The sequence below is a fragment of the Macrobrachium rosenbergii genome, chromosome 54 (genome assembly GCF_040412425.1).
Source record: "Macrobrachium rosenbergii isolate ZJJX-2024 chromosome 54, ASM4041242v1, whole genome shotgun sequence".
Classification (NCBI taxonomy): domain Eukaryota; kingdom Metazoa; phylum Arthropoda; class Malacostraca; order Decapoda; family Palaemonidae; genus Macrobrachium; species Macrobrachium rosenbergii.
Window position 1 is genome coordinate 1366587 of NC_089794.1, and position 15631 is coordinate 1382217.

The 15631-nt window shown below is 49.3% G+C and overlaps 1 protein-coding gene across 7 annotated transcripts in view; it reads right to left on the bottom strand.

The window, feature by feature from the left end:
• The window catches only part of LOC136834724 (kinetochore protein Nuf2-like), a 410975-nt gene that overhangs the window by 359705 nt on the left and 35639 nt on the right, over positions 1-15631 (bottom strand). The window contains exon 2 of one of the 7 annotated variants that reach the window (XM_067097308.1): positions 9394-9474. The exons of 3 other annotated variants lie outside the window; for them this stretch is intronic. The gene's annotated coding sequence lies outside the window, so the exon portion shown is untranslated. Of the gene's footprint in view, positions 1-9389; positions 9496-15631 lie in introns of those variants that run through there. 3 more of the 7 variants (XM_067097307.1, XM_067097305.1, XM_067097306.1) reach the window with 3 other exon arrangements.

Here is a 15631-nt window from a genome sequence, read left to right on the forward strand (position 1 = left end):
GATGGCACAGAAACCAAATGAGGAGGTGAAGAAAACGGGTGTTTTGATGAAGTCAGCAAAACAGGAGTGGACGCCAAACAATCCAGGTGCTCAACTGTGGGAGAGCGAGTTGGAGTCGAAGGGTTCTTGGGCGCCAAGTGGTGCGTGTGCACTACTGGGCACTTCTTCTCTTCTGGGCGCTCAGCTACTAGTGAACGCTTGGTCGCTAATGGGCACTCAGCTGTCAATGGGCACTCAGCTGCCAATGAGCACTCGGCTGCCAAAGGGGGGTCCTTGGTCCAAGATGGGTGCTCGAAAGATGACTGTGAACTATCACGAGAGGGTTCCCAATTGGCTGAAGAACTAGGCCGTTTGCTGGGTACTGACGATGGTTGAGAAAAACATTCAGGACTGTCCCATCTGGTGCATGACAGCTGCAGACTACAAGATCGTTCCCTGAACCTCTTGCCGTACAACTGAGGGGACTGGTCCCTGAGAGGCACGCACCTTTTCAACAGCTGAGATTTGTCCGAGAATCTCCACTGGTGCCCGTGAGAAGGGCTAGAATCCCCCAAACTAGACAAAAGATGACGCATACTAGGCATGCCTTTCCAGTGGCTGCCTTTGTCGACACCCAGGATGACACAGGGGTGACTGAGGGGGCAACTACCCGTGGGCAGACCCCACCTACCTCCCTTGTGCTGCCAGTATGTCTCCTCCCAGGGCTGGGGGAGTATGGCAGTGACCTTTGCCTAAGAGAGTCGGTGGGATGGGTAGCCACCTCCTCCACAAACACATCACTAGGACACTTTGCACTGAATTTGTCCACAAGGACACGCATCGAATCACCCAACTGTGCCACTGTATTTGCAAGAAAATCAAACTTATAAAATTTTGATTCAAGACTGGCGTAGCGATCGGGTCGCGAGCAAGGGAACCAGGAGTGGAGATAGGTGGTGCAGGAGGAATCACTTTAGCAGGAGAAGGGAGAGAAGGAACATTAACCTCACTAGATTCCTGAGTCACATTTAGAGTTGCTAATTTAACCTCAGCTCTAGCAGCTGCTTTTCTCTTACAATCCCTTTCTGACTTGGATAGGTGGGAAGGTCAAGTCTCCCATTTCCTTCTGTTCCTTTCACAGCATTCCTCACAAGTCAAGCCAATTGAACAAATTTGTCCTCTGCATGTCATGCATAAAGTATGTGAATCGTAACATGCCTTGGTCATGCGAGTATTGCAGCCTCTGCTGCAATACCTAATACTTGATGCGGTAGAGTCTGATATACTTACTAGCTAACAGAGTTAAAAAATAAGTAAACCTACTAAGAGAGCAAAAGTCAAAATCAGAAAAAAAACAATATACAGGCAGTCCCCGGTTTACGACGGTTCCGGCTTACGACGTTCCGAGGTTAAGACGCTTTTCAAATATATTCATCAGAAATTATTTCCTGGCTTACGGGATGTTCGGGTTACGACGCAGGGGAGTCGACTTAACGCCAGAATCCGAATTTAGAAATTTGGCCCCAAAACAGCAGAATAATCATAATTTGAAGGTTTTTTATGTAAAACTCAATAATAATGCAGTTTACGTCGTTTTCAATGCACCCAGAGCATTAAAAGTAAGGTTTTCTTATGATTTTTGACGATTTTCGACGATTTTCCGGTTTACGACGATTTTCGGGTTACGACGCAGCGCAAGAACGGAACCCCCGTCGTAAACCGGGGACCGCCTGTATGTCAGTTAAACAATACAAATCCGAAGGCTGCCGAGCCAAAAATACATCACCAAAAGGTAAGAATCTCCAGCCGAAAACCAAAATTGAGCTGCTTTCTTAACACCTTGTTGCTGTTAAGCCGGCAGAAATAAAAATGAAGCTCTTGGCTTAGTTGTTTCTCTCTCTCACCCTGAAAGTGGGCGGGATTAGTCACCTACACAAACAACAGACTATCACTACCGCAAATTTCAAAATTGAAGCTGCCATTGAGTTAGAAACTCATAGCAAAGTAATTACTGGGTAAGTTACTTATATAAAATTGGAATGTTTACATCTGGGCAGTTGGGACTCCCGTCTACCGTATGGTAGTTAACTGCCTGACCACCTTGTTTGAAAGTTCAAAGGATATTTCCAGCTGCGCTGTAGGCATTTTCCTAATGTAAAGGACCGATAGTTTGTATATCATGTAGGAACAAATCTAAATTTCTAGGGAATTTGTCACAAAGTGCTCCCTTTATATTACAATTATGAGGAATACTTTCAATATTACCTGTGGCACTAAAGGCATCTTTGTGTTTCTCAAAAGAGATCCAGGCTTCCCACTGTAGTTCATACGTATCTTTAAAATTTTCCCATATTGTTTAAATGATACAAAAATAGACTCATAATGGCATTCAAGAGGTATTTCATGTGCCTGCAGAATATCACAGTTTTTAAAAGTAAATTGTATTTTTCCTAACTATACAAACCTGAGGTCCTTTACATTAGGAATTACTTACGGCGAAGCTAGACACAGCCGTTAAACTCTTGAACAAGGTGGTTAGGCAGTAACTACCGTCAAGTAGGCAGGAATACCCAGCTCAGGTTTCAGATTGAGGGGTGGCATGAGGTGAGCATAAAAACGTAATGTAAAGGACATCAAATTTGTATAATTAGGAAAAATACAATTTACTTTTAAAAACTGCGATTTGTTCCGACACAATATACAAAACATCAGTCCTTTACATTAGGAGGACTCACTGGTTAGAGGGAGGAATCTGAGTGAGTCTCTTGAACTGACTGGAGTTCTGCACACCTGGGCTACTCCTCCTGGTCAAAAGAGTGAGGAGGAGTACCGTGCCTCTGACATATTGATCGGAGTGTAGGAACTGCAAGATCAAATGTCATATATCTGGACCTTTTCACATAAGTGAGGAAACGTAGCTCATACAAAACAGGCTGGGAAGAATCTGAGAGTTGGAGGCAGAGAGGAAAACCTGAAATAGGGTTTTCCTTATTGCCAGAGTCTCCTTCCTCCCCTTGCTAGAGGAAGGAGCAGAATTGCTTCTATGATTCTCTAAGAAAAAAAGAACGGGTGCTCGATGTGTAGTCTTACCACATCAGACACCAGATCCAGCAAGTGTCGGTTCAAGTCCTATTCTCATCCCGAAGGAGGAGAAGTAGGAGGACGAGGAAGGAGGAGGAGGAGAGGCCAGTCACTCTTGGGATCCTTCTCACTTCCAGAACCAACACCTTAGGTGAGATGCAACCTGTCCTCTTGAGCAGCCAACACAGGACCAAGGAAAAAATGTTCCAAGGGCCTGTGGGCAAGACCGAAGGTAGAAGACAAGAGTGTGGTCTATGAGACCACATCTTGCTTCCAGACTGACAGACACTTCCAGAATGCAAGAGATGGACTAAGCCATTGACTTTGTGAGCTCTTGGGTGGATTGTACAGGTACAGTGAACACCCGTATTCAAGTCAACGTTCATGGACTCACGATTCAGAGTTTCTCTGTGGAACATATCTAGCCATCATTCGGAAAATTCGCTGATTAATCAGTATTTTTCACTGAGAAATATTCACTAATTACTGTATTTTCATATAATTTTCATGAATAAATGCACTTTTTGTGATAAAAGTATTAAAATATTCAGGTATAAGCAATTTTACAGGGTTTTTCTGTTTAAGCTATCAAAATGGGCAGTTGTAAGTGTTTTTACAAGGGTTTTAAGCATTCATGATTTGACCCATTCGCTTATGGTGTGGGACGATCCCCGCAATACTGGGGTTCACTGTACCATAGTCGCCAGCTGCTGAGTACATCCTCTGATCACTTAATGAAGCCAGGAGAAAGATGTGCCCTTAGACACTTCTTCCTTGGGAGAGATAGTACTAGTAAAAATGTCGATGACATCCAGGTTAGAAATGTCGAGCCTTTTCGGAAAGTATTGCAACTCCCTAATTGGGCAAAGTAAAGACTGATCTGGATCATCGATGCAAAGTCCAAGGAAGAGGGGAACAAGGACTCGAACCTGACAATAGATGCCGATGGGTTCGGAGTCCACTACAACATCCGAGAATGAGTTGAGGTATTGATCCCCTTCACCAGTTCTTCCACCTTCTATGCCACGGCCAGAGGAAGATGAGAGATGGTCCTAAGAGGGCACATTTCTGTCCGATGACTCTCGTAAAGGCGTTTGGAGAGCACGGGACAGGAACCCTAAACAAAAGTCACATGCCACCCAGGGATCAGTTCCCTGGGGCAGCAAGACTGAAGAAGCTTCTCATCAGAAGCTAAATCTCGACTGAGAAGAAAAAGGCTACTTCAGATAGAAGACTAGGTTGCAAGGGCCTACGTTCTTCACAATTGAAACAGAGAGAAGCAACCCTCGACGGAGAAGACGAGGAAGTCAAGACTTGAAGAGCGACTCTGACCCGAGAAGAAGTTTTGTCAACGACACCAACAAGCCAAGACGGATCCAGTCCCTGGAACAGTGTTGCAGAGCACTTCAAGGGATATCCAGCTATATCCACTGCTGCTTGGCGAGAAAGCCTATGCTTGCAAGAGAAGTTGGAAAGCCTCCCAGTCCTGAACACATAAGGATGTACTGCCTGATGAACCGCTTCTCGTGTAGCTGCCACAGGAGGTTGGGTCAAGGAGAACTCTTCTCGATGCCCCAGAAGCAGAGCTATCAGGTAGGGTGGAAGGCAAAGTCTTTCAGCACTTGCCTGTAACATGGGGTGAGCAATGCTTGTTGAACCCCTAGCAAAACAGACAAATACGGCAGGAAAAATGTAGACATCGATGTTTCCCACCGTAGCGGCCTATGGGTCAGGTACGAGGGAGTGAGAAAACTAACGAATTTTGTTGTGCCGGGAGGCAAACAGAGATGGTAGGGATTTCTCAATCGAGCAGTTTCTTTGTGAATCTTCGTGAGGAAAAGAGTGAAGAGCACACACTGTCCCGATCACTCAAACCCGATGCCTAGCTCGCCTACCAATGCATCCCCATCGGGAATGTATCTGGCTAATGAACAATCGAGAGCGCTACAGAACACTTGAGTACCTGCAAATGTCACCACACGAAACAAGAGAAAAAACAGATTTCCTCTTGTTTGTTGACATATGCCACTATTGGAGTGTTGTTGTTCAACAAAACCACTGAGTGTTGCTGCCTTGAGTTTAGGATGTTGAAGGAAAGGTATTTATTGTCTCGGTCACACACCTTCAAGACAAAGTCTTACAGGTGTACACCTACTCATTGATCGGTGCATCCGAGAGTAGACACATGATGTGAGGAGAATATGCAACCATATTTGAAGGTTCCTTTTCAATCAAGCATTAGCCTAACTCTTTCCTATACTTCGAAGAGGAAAGAAGGATGGAGGACTGGAAGGAGACCTCCTCCATTCTGCACCATGGGGAAACTTCTGCAAGATTACAGGATACCAGGAAGGAAGTTTGATGAAAAAAATTGTTGAGACCCCAAGGTAAATACATACTTCTGAAGAAATCCATTCCCAGGTCTCGGCAATGTCGCTGTCAGGTCCAGAGACTCAACAAGTATCACCCCATCCAGGTATCTGTAGTAGGAGAACTTCTATCCGTTCGATATTTCTCCTCTCTTCACTTCTGCCCTCCTTCCAAATGGAAAAGAGGGTGGAAAGAGACATAATTATGCACACTTTCCGAGAAGAGAAGAAGAGGGCTGTGTGTTTCCATGATCTTCCGAAGCCTGGAACTTCTTAGGAGTTGAGGAGGATTGGCTTGAACTTAAGTCGAGATGACGAAGACTCAAGTCCTGGCCATTGTCCAAAGGACACGGCAGTGCCCTAGCACGTACCTTGATTACCGCGGTATCTGGCAAATCTCTGAAAGAGAAAGGCAGAACCAAGTAAAGTTTTCTTCCTAAGGGTCGAGCCAGCTCAGGATTTACGAAACTGAAGATTCGAATTGGGACAAAGTCCTTCTTAGCACCAGAATTGCCCACAGATTGCTGCCTGGTGTAGGTAGACCCACCCCCAGACAGGTCCAGTCTTCAAAAGCTAGGGTTCTCTCCAAGAATGGTCGCATACGAGAGAAAGCCTAAAAGTGAAGGATCATGGATCCATCAGGAGACTGCCTGGAGAAAACCAAGAAGTGTCCTCCAAGATCGCCGCCTCTCATTGCAGAAGAGAATACCCTCCATGGCAAGGAGAAGCAGAGAGAGAGAACCCAGTCCGTATGAAGCAGAGTCAGAACAACCTGCAGTTGGCAAGACCCCTCCGAGGCAAGAAGAATTTGTACTCTGTCGAGGCAGGGGAGGAGCTCAGTGTCTCGACCTGAATGAACTCCTTCTCCGAAGAAAAGTATTCATCTGGTTGAGAACGCTCTCGCATGCAAGGACAGCAGCAGCCCCCGAAACTCTCGGCCCCTTCAGGAACTGCAAGGGTTGAGAGTGATGAAGATTATTCATTGGGGGAGCCATGGTCCTGTTCCGGAGATCCTTGCACCGACGAATCGGCGTAAAGTTCTCCAAGAAACAAGGGTGATCGCAACTTGAAGAGGAAGTCCCTCACTGCTTCCGAAGTGTGAAACTCCTGTACCTCTCTCCCTGGAGGGAGACCTTGACAGATCCCAAGAAACCCTCCCTGGCTACCTGGTTGTACTACAAGATGATAGGGGGACTGACACCTAAAGCACGCCAGGCAGCCGAACTCCAAAGAAAGACAAATTCATCGGAGTTCTCTCTGTCCGTCTTGCGCCTCCCGGAACAACTGAGAGGAAAAGAGAGCAGATGAGGAGAAAGAGCACCCCTACCTGCCCTGCCAGTAAGACCAGCAGGAGAGGCAGACTGTGAGCGATAATCAACCGAAGGAAATGATCACCACAAGGGGGAAGAAGAGCGCTTGTGCCGTGGCAAAGTTCTTCCCTGGGAAGAGCTGAAAGTTTACTCAAACAGTGGCGAGAACCCGATTCAGAAGAACTGAGCGGGGCCAAGCCGAGCCGAAATGAGCTGATCATGCGAACGTGATCCAGACTGGGTGGTAAGTGGTGGACTGGGAGGCAAGCAGGGTGAACCGAGTTGAGCCAAGCTGAGCCAGTCTCGCAAACGTGACCAGGGGCTGGGCGGGGCGAGCAAGCTGAGCTGAACCGAACCGATTGCACAAATGCAATCGGAAACTGGGCAGGGTGGAACTTGTCTGCTGTGAACTAGCACTAATTTCTCAAATTATAAACTCCTTCGAGGCTGAGGCCCCTTGAGAAGAAGGTTTAAAGGGGAATTCTGTGTCTGCTATCCTGCATGCTTGAACCCTAAGGTTCATGACACAAGGATTAAAGCCGACCAAGCAAACGAAGCAGCTGGCAGGTAATATTGAGACACCTGGGTGTCTTGGCACTTTCTCTCGTCCTGTGCCTCTTGCCAGGAAAGCGCTCAAGATTCATAGAATTTGAGTGACCTACAAGACTCCCAAAAATCAGGAGTGGCTGCTTTCAGTTTCCTAAGAAATGGAAAAGAGCCAGGCACAGAACCAGTCTTAGACACAGACTTCTAAGACTGGCAACGAAACTTGAGACCCCAGAGGAGAATGCGAACTGGTTCTTGTCCAAGGGCGAGAAGAGCCAACGAGAGAAAAATGCTTCCCAGAAGAGAGGCAGTCCCTTAAAAGTCCCGCAGGACTCCCGAAGTGAACCTCTTCCCTGCTTCTCTTGGTGTTCGAACCGATAGGATCGAGACACCAGGTTGGGAACCTGACTGAGCACTGGTAAGCGTTTGTAGTGCTGGCCAGAAGAGCCGAAACACCTGGGTACCTCGGCCCTTTCTCTCGCGCTGCCTCTGGACTGGGCTGGGGAGAGTACTCTCCAGAACCGGACAGGGCTACTTGATATTCCACAGAATCTTGAGCACTTGGAGTGGCTTGCGAACGAGGGCCCGAAGCAGCACCTTGTAACCTCCAGGGAAGCTAGGCAGGATCAGAATGAAAGCGGCCCAGGACACGACCACCAGGAGAAGCAGTAGGTGGGATCAGGACAGCCAATGCAGGAGCTTTGGAAGTAGTTCGGAAGGCAGGAGCTACAGCAACGGCCAGGAATGTCACATGAAAATTACCAGCAGTGACAGGAGTGATCAGGATGGCTGCGGCAGGAGACCAGGAGGAGCTGCCCAGAGACTTGTCGCCAAGTTAACAGGAGCAATAACACAGGAAGCACAGCAGGAGCAGACAGACCAGAGATACACCAGAGGCAGTGCCACAGCATATATGAAGGCCAGCAATAACAGCGATCCATCCACATCGGTGGGAACAGTGTCTTAACGATCCCAACTTGGAACTATGCCATTCTAACCAGGTACTGTGGTTGATCCCAAAGCAAACCCCTTCAGGCAAAGATAACCCAACTGAGATATCCAGCCAACTACTGCTGCACCTACAATGCTCACTGTCAACCTGAAAGAAAAAGCAAAGATGATTAGTAGAGGGAGACGCCTCTCGCTCCGAGAGGAACTGCCTTACGAAGCGAGAGGAGGCCCCTGAGAAGATTTCGCCCGATCACCACCCTCTCTCGTGGTCTTCGCCCAATGAGCGAGCGAAGAGGGCAAAGGAGAGAGCGCTCTCCCAAAGGAGAGACAGCAGAAGAACCTACAGGGAGGGAGAAGGAAAGGGGGGAGGCCACCAAAGGTGCCATGGAAGCAAAACTTACCGACGACACCAGCAACCGGCCCCCCCTGCCACTACTCTTCCATAGTGCACTTAGCACAAGTAGAAAGGGAGTAGTAATGCCCTTGTACACAGAAGACGTGAGCCTAAGAAGGGGAGCGTACTTGTTACGTCCCAATCAATGAAGGGGAGCGAAGTTATTATGTCCCAAACTAATATATCCGAATGTTTAGGTGAATTCCTTCAGCATCTAAATAAAGGGTTACTGGAAGAGAAGCATTACCACTCAGTTACGGCACTCTAAATACACCCTTGGCCATCAAACCCAAGACACAGACGCAGGAGAATGAAGGCTTACGCAAGGCCATCACAAATCCTGGGTTTGTATTAAAAAATATCAAACACATGCAACATATACAAAAACATACAGATAGATCCCACCGGGGTAAATAAAGAGCTCAATGGCAGCCAGGCAAAGAGATCCGAAAACACATCTGCAACACATGACGGCCGAAAACAAACTGGAATGTTTACACCCGGGCAGGCCAGTATTCCTGCCTACCTGACGGTAGTTACTGCCTAACCCCCTTGTTCAAGAGTTTAATGGCCGTGTCCAGCTTCACCATAAGTAATTCCTAATGTAAAGGATCGATGGTTTGTATATTGTGTCGGAACAACTTAAACTTTGAAATATTACTGTAAAGTGTTTCAATGATATTCCATGATATTACTAAGTGTTTCAATGATACTAAAGTGTTTCAATATCTGCAAAGTAGTAACGCAACATAGACAAACCTACGAAGTTGAAAATTATCTGCGATATAGTCGGAGAAGCGGTCCAAAGAAAAACCTGCGACTAACTGAATGCGCAATTGCTGATCTGCGAGTAAGCGGGGACCCACTGTATTTCAAATGAAATTAACATACAAATCAATTGTATTAAATAAAACTATTAGAAATGACACACTTCAGTGCTGAAATCAATTATGGGCAACTTGGAAATAATTACTGCACCAACAACGGCTAGTAAATTTTCTGATTTCCTTATACTAATGTTATTTTGGCCCTAGTATGGGCAAGCAATCACGCACCTAGTATGTTAGTGAGTTTTGGTACCTCTAGTATTTCAGTAACCAGTATGTGCTGGGCCTATATGCTTCACATTTAAAATGTAATATTAAATTTTTGCATAAACAGCCAGAGGAGTAAAAATGACATTTTTATAATAAAATAAATTTTTATATATACTTACCAAATAATTGCATAGCTATAGTTCCTACTTTATGAGGCAGCTCAAATTCGAAATTTGCTGTAGCGCTCTTCTGTTTTGGGTGTAAGTATGCTGCCGTGCCCACTACCGGGGGAGAATAGGTACAACGTAGCTAAGGAGCTTAATTCGTTTATGCCCTATGTCTGTGAGAGGGGGAGGAGGGCGGGCTCCGATCATGTAATTATTTGGTAAGTACATATAAAACTTTATTTTATTATAAAATTGTCATTTTTATATAAGTAACTTACCAAATAATTACATAGCTGAATCCCACAATGAATGGAGGTGGGATGAATGGACATATGCTACCCAAAAAATAACAATTTTTAAGTAAATTGTATTTTTCCTAACTATACAAACCCGAGGTCCTTTACATTAGGGATTACTTTCAGGCGTAGGCTGGAAACGGCCGTTGAACTTCAAACAAGGTGGTTAGGCAGTTAACTACTGTCCGGGAGGCGGGAGTACAGCCTGCCTGGATGTAAACATTCCAATTTGCCTTTTGGCCCAGGTATCAGATTGAGGGGTGGCATGAGGTGGGTATAAAGTGTAAAGGACCTCGGGTTTGTATAGTTAGGAAAAATACAATTTACTTTAAAAATTGTTATTTGTTCCGACACAATATACAAACCCTCAGTCATTTGCATTAGGAGACTCACTGATTGGAGGGAGGAATGTGATAAAAGTCTCTCTGAACTGAATAGAGTTCACCACCTTGTCTTCCCTTCCTGTCATGAGAACGAGGAAGGGAAAAACTGCCTCTGACAAAAGATCGGGTTGTAAGAAACGCAGGATCAGTTGTCAGACTTCTGGGTCCCTTTGCATGAAAGAGGAAACGTCAGTTCATGCAAAGTAGGCTAGGAAGAATTTGATGTCGGATGACAATAAGGCAAATACAAGCATTGGGTTTTGTCTTATGGTCATGGTCTCCTTCCTCCCCTTGCAAGAGGAAGGAGTGGGGTTGCTAAGGAGTGGGGGTTGCTTCTACTAACCTGAACGGAAATAGAACGGGAGCTCCCGTTATGTGCTTACCTGCCTCGATCGCCAGATCCAGCTTGTAACAGCACGTTAAACTCCCTGCCCGTGGAAGAGAGCCAGGATGGGGAGAGAAAGAAGAGAAGCCAGTCACTCCATATTCAATCTCCCAATCACAACCGTTTAACTCTTAGGCGAGATGCAACCTGTCCTGTTAGAGGAGCTGGATAAGCTACACAACTTGTTGAGCAGCCACCACAGGACCCAAGGAAAAAGTGTCCGAAGACTTGTGTGCAACATCCCGGAGGTAGAAGGAGGTGAAGGTAGTCTGCTGGGACCACACACCCACCTTCAGCACCTGTGACACCGACATATTCTTCCAGAATGCGAGGGACGGACCAATGCTACCAATGCTGCGGACCTCGTGAGCTCTCGGACGAAGCATAGCAGTGTCGTCTTCTCCTGCAGCAGAGTACGCTCTCCTTATCGTCTCACGAAGCCAAAAAGAGATGGTGTTCTTGGACACTTCTTTCTTGGTCGAGCCAGTGCTAACGAAGAGTCATCAACACTCAGGCCGGAGGCACCGAGTTCTCTTAATACAGCGCCGCAGCACTCTAACAGGACACAGTAGCATCTCATCTGGTTCATTACCTACAAAGTCCTCTAGGGAGGGGATCGTAAAGGACTCGAACCATGCGTCAGGGACCGAAGGGTTCTGAGTCTTGGCTACAAAATCAGGGACGAAATCGAGCGTAACTGATCCCCATCCCCCCGAGTGTTTAACATTAAAGGAAAGTCCGTGAAGCTCGCCAACTCTCTTCGCTGATGCCAGGGCTAGCAGGAAGACGGTCTTGAGGGTCAGATCCCTGTCTGACGATCGTAAAGGCTCGTACGGTGCACGAGTCAGGCTCCTTAGGACGAGAGTCATGTCCCACGCAGGGGGCCTGAGATCCCTGGGTGGGCAAGACCTTTCGAAGCTTCTCATGAGTAGAGAAATCTCAAAGGAGGAGGAGATGTCTACTCCTTTCAGCTGTAAGACTAGGCTGAGTGCGGCGGGGTAGCCTTTCACAGCTGAAACGGAGAGAAGCTTCTCTCAGCGAAGGAAGACGAGGAAGTCCGCGACCTGCTGAACAGTAGCTCCGACCGGAGAGATACCCCTTCGACGACACCAACCACAGAAGACGGACCACTTTCCCTGGTATACCGCTGCGGAGGATCTTCTGAGGTATTCTGCCATCTCTGTTGCTGCGTGGCGCGAAAAGCCTCTCACTCGCAAGAGATGGTGGATAACCTCCAGCCGTGAAGACACAGGGAATGCACTGCCAGGTGGAACCGCTCTGCGTGAGGTTGGCACAGGAGGTTGGGCCAGGGGGGAATCTCTCTCGGTGCCTCAGAGAGGGGAGCTAGCAGGTCCGGGTACCAAACGGCCTGGGACCATTTGGGTGCCACCAGAGTCATTCTGAGATTCGGGGTGATCATCACTCGGCTGATCACTCAGCGAATCAGACAGAACGGGGGAAAGGCGTATGCGTCGAGATTGTCCCACGGGTGTTAGAACGCGTCCTCCGCAGCGGCCCATGGGTCCGGCACGACAGAACAGAAGACCTGGAGCTTTCTGTTGTGCCGGGTGGAGAACAGATCGATGGCTGGACGCCCCCACAGGTCAAACAGCCTTTCCGCTACTTCCTGATGGAGGGACCATTCGGTCCCTACCACCTGGCTCTGGCGGCTGAGCTTGTCTGCCACGACATTCCTCTTGCCTGACAGCTCTACCGAGTGAGCCACGGCCCACTCGTGCACCTGCATCGTCAACTGATGAAGCTGGTGGGACACCAGTCCCCCCTGCTTGTTGACGTATGCCACTACCGTGGTATTGTCGCTCATCAGTACCATGGAGTGTCCCATCACTCGATCCCGGAACTCTTGGAGGGCCAGGAAGGCTGCCTTGAGTTCCAGGATGTTGATGTGAAGGTGCTCGTCGTCTCGGTGCCACACTCCCGAAGTCAGCAACTCCTCCAGGTGTGCGCCCCATCCCTCGGTCGATGCATCCGAAAACAGAAGCATGTCCGGAGGGGGAGTATGCAGGGATACTCCTATCAAGAGGTTCCTGTCGTCTAACCACCAGCAAAGGTCCTTTCTCACCTCCTCGGAAAGAGGGATGAGGAAGGACTGGGGGTCTTGGGACTGGGATCAATACTCCTTCAGTCTCCACTGGAGAGACCGCAGGTGAAGACGCCCGTGAGGTACTAGCTTCTCCAAAGACGACAGATGACCGATGACGACTTGCCATTGCCGAGCTGGCTGCTCCTGCCGTGACAGGAACAGCTGTGCTGCCTGCCTGAACTTGCTGATACGAGAGTCCGAGGGAAAGACTTTAGCTGACACCGTATCTATCAGCATGCCCAGGTACTTTATCCTCTGCTTGGGGATGAGATCCAACTTCTCCAGATTTACCATGATCCCTAGATCCCGGCAAAACTCGAGGAGCCGATCCCTGTCCTGTAGCAACTGCGAGCAAGAACTAGCCAGGACTAGCCAGTCGTCGAGATACCTCAGAAGATGTATCCCGTGCGAGTGGGCCCAAGCTGACACGAGGAGGGAGAATACTCTTGTGAACACCTGGGAGCGGTCGAGCCCAAAACAAAGTGCCCTGAATTGGAAGACCGACTCCCGAGGACAAAGCGGAGGTACTTGCGAGAGGACGGATGAATGGGTATTTGGAAATACGCATCCCTCTGGTCCACCGTAAGCATGAAGTCGTTCTCCCTGATGGAGGTCAGCACAGTTTGCGCTGTTTCCATTGTGAACCGAGTCCGGCGAACGAAATGGTTCAAGGGAGAGAGGTCTATGACCGGTCTCCATCCCCCTGAGGCTTTCTCTACGAGAAAGACACGGCTGTAAAAGCCTGGAGACTGGTCCGACACGACTTCTACAGCACCCTTGCTCAGCATGGCTTGCACTTCTTGCTGTAGTGCGGTGTCCTTCGAAGAACCTAGAACATAAGTCTGGAGATGGACTGGAGAGTAGGTGAGGGGAGGCCGAGACTCGAAGGGCAGTAGATATCCCTCCCGAAGGACATCCACTATCCAGGTCTCGGCTCCATGTCGCTGCCAAGTTGTCCAATGGCTCGACAGGCATCCCCCCACCTTCGGCAGCTTTTGGGGGGGAACGCCGCCCCTAGCGTTTCCCCCTTCTTCTTCCCTTTGCCCCCTTTACCGGCTTGGAAAGTGGGCTGAAAAGGGCGGGAGGGACCCCCCCCTTCTCGAGGAAGAAGAAGGCTGGGTGTTTCCTCGGGACCCCTTTGAAGACTGGGACTTCTTAGGGGCCGAGGAAGTGCCAGCCTGGCCCAAAGACCTGGCCGCAGTGGAATGCGAAGACCCGGAGGTCTTGGCCACTGCCTGGTGGACAAGCCGGTCGCTGTCATCGGCACAGCGATTGTCCACTGAGCCGTCCACCAGCTCTCTGGGGAAGAGAGAGGAGGAACCCAGCAACAGTCCATTCCACAGGGCGATAGCTGACTCGGGACCTACAGACCTGGCAAAGCGAGAGAGAACAGCATCCCTTCGCTTTAGCACAAGGTTCGCCCACAGGTTTGCAGTCTGGTGGGCGAGGTAGGAGATAGCCCTACCCCTAGACTGGCACAGTCTCCCAAAGGCGGAGTCCTCCCCAGGTACAATAGTGCCTGAGGAAGCTGCTACCTTCGATACTGTGAAGGACCACAACAGCTCGAGCCAGGAGACTGCTTGGAAGGCCGCCATGGCGGTGGCTTCCAGGGTTGCAGCTTCTTGCTGAGAGGGAGATGCTCTCTGCAGTCAATTGCTGCAACGACAGACCCGGATCCAAACGAGTCAGGTCCGGGTCAACCTGCTTAGTCAGTAACGCCCCTTCCACTGGAGTGTAGAAGTGCTTCTGTCGAGGCAGAGGAGGAGGAAGAAGCTTGTCCAAGCGGCTCGAACGAAGCGAACTGTCTTGCCCAGACACAAGACCGTTCACCTGGTTGAGTACCCCTTCGGCAAGCGCGGACAACGGCAGCCCCACTGAAGCCTTGGGTTCCTTCTTGGGTCCCCAAAAGGATTCGAGGCGCGACGGACGATCCACAGACAAGGCCGTGGTCCCTTCCCCAAAGTCACTGTGCTGACGAATCAGCGCGATAACCTCCGCAAAAGTCCTCTGTATTTCGGGGGTGTCCGCATCCTGGGGCAGAGGACCCTCAAGTCCTTCCAGAGTGCGGTCCTCCCGAACTACTCTCCCCGCAGGAGGGAGAACCTCGGCAGACCCCCATGAACCTTCCTGAACCACGCGGGCGTAAGACCTGGTCGAGCCAAGAACCGAGCCAGGTTCGTACCCCCATACGGTAGAACTCTGAGAACACTCCCCAGAGTTCCTCCTCTCCGACTCACGCCCCCTGGAAGAAACCGAAGGGGTGGAGGGGACAGGCGAGGAAGATCGGGCGCTCCCACTGGCTTTACTGGCAGAACCAGCAGAGGCAGTGGGCAAAGAGCGGTCACCAACTCGCGGTGATGACGAGCCCCCGGGTCGAGGAGACTGCTTTAGCCCAGGCGAAGCAATCTCCCGAGGAGAGCGGAGCGGCTCGCGAGGGCCGAACCGCGCACTCGCCTCCCCCGAGTTAAGCAGAAAAGAAAGCTGTCAGGCAGAGAGCGGCGAAGAACAACATCCGTGTGCGTTCTTTGCGGCCAAAAGCAAATTGGAATGTTTACATCTGGGCAGGCGGCAGGTACTCCTCCTCCCGGACAGTAGTTAACTGCCTAACCACCTTGTTTGACGTTCAACA